Source organism: Crocodylus porosus, unplaced genomic scaffold (assembly GCF_001723895.1).
Source record: "Crocodylus porosus isolate Cpor-Errol unplaced genomic scaffold, CroPor_comp1, whole genome shotgun sequence".
In the NCBI taxonomy this organism is placed as follows: Eukaryota; Metazoa; Chordata; order Crocodylia; family Crocodylidae; genus Crocodylus; species Crocodylus porosus.
This window is the reverse complement of record NW_017728943.1, coordinates 82034323-82034622: the sequence shown is the minus strand read 5'-3', so window position 1 is coordinate 82034622 and position 300 is coordinate 82034323.

Sequence of the window (300 nt, the reverse complement as noted above, 5' to 3'; positions counted from 1 at the left end):
CTGTTTATCTGTAATAATTGCGGGGAAAAAAGATATTAACACTACATATTGTGTCTAGTGAATTTTTTCAAGATATTCCATAGTACATATTTATTTTTAAACAAAGAATTTACAGATATATCTTAAAAACAACAACGGCAACAAACAAACCTTTTTTGTATTAAAGAATTTAATTCTGACCTTGATTTCCTTTGCCTTCTCCTTCTGCTTTATATCCCATTGTTTGTTTGTTTTTATTCCTCCAGTGTGGAAACAGCCCCTCAAGAATTGTCTTTGGAAATGGTGGGTCACCTCTAGATG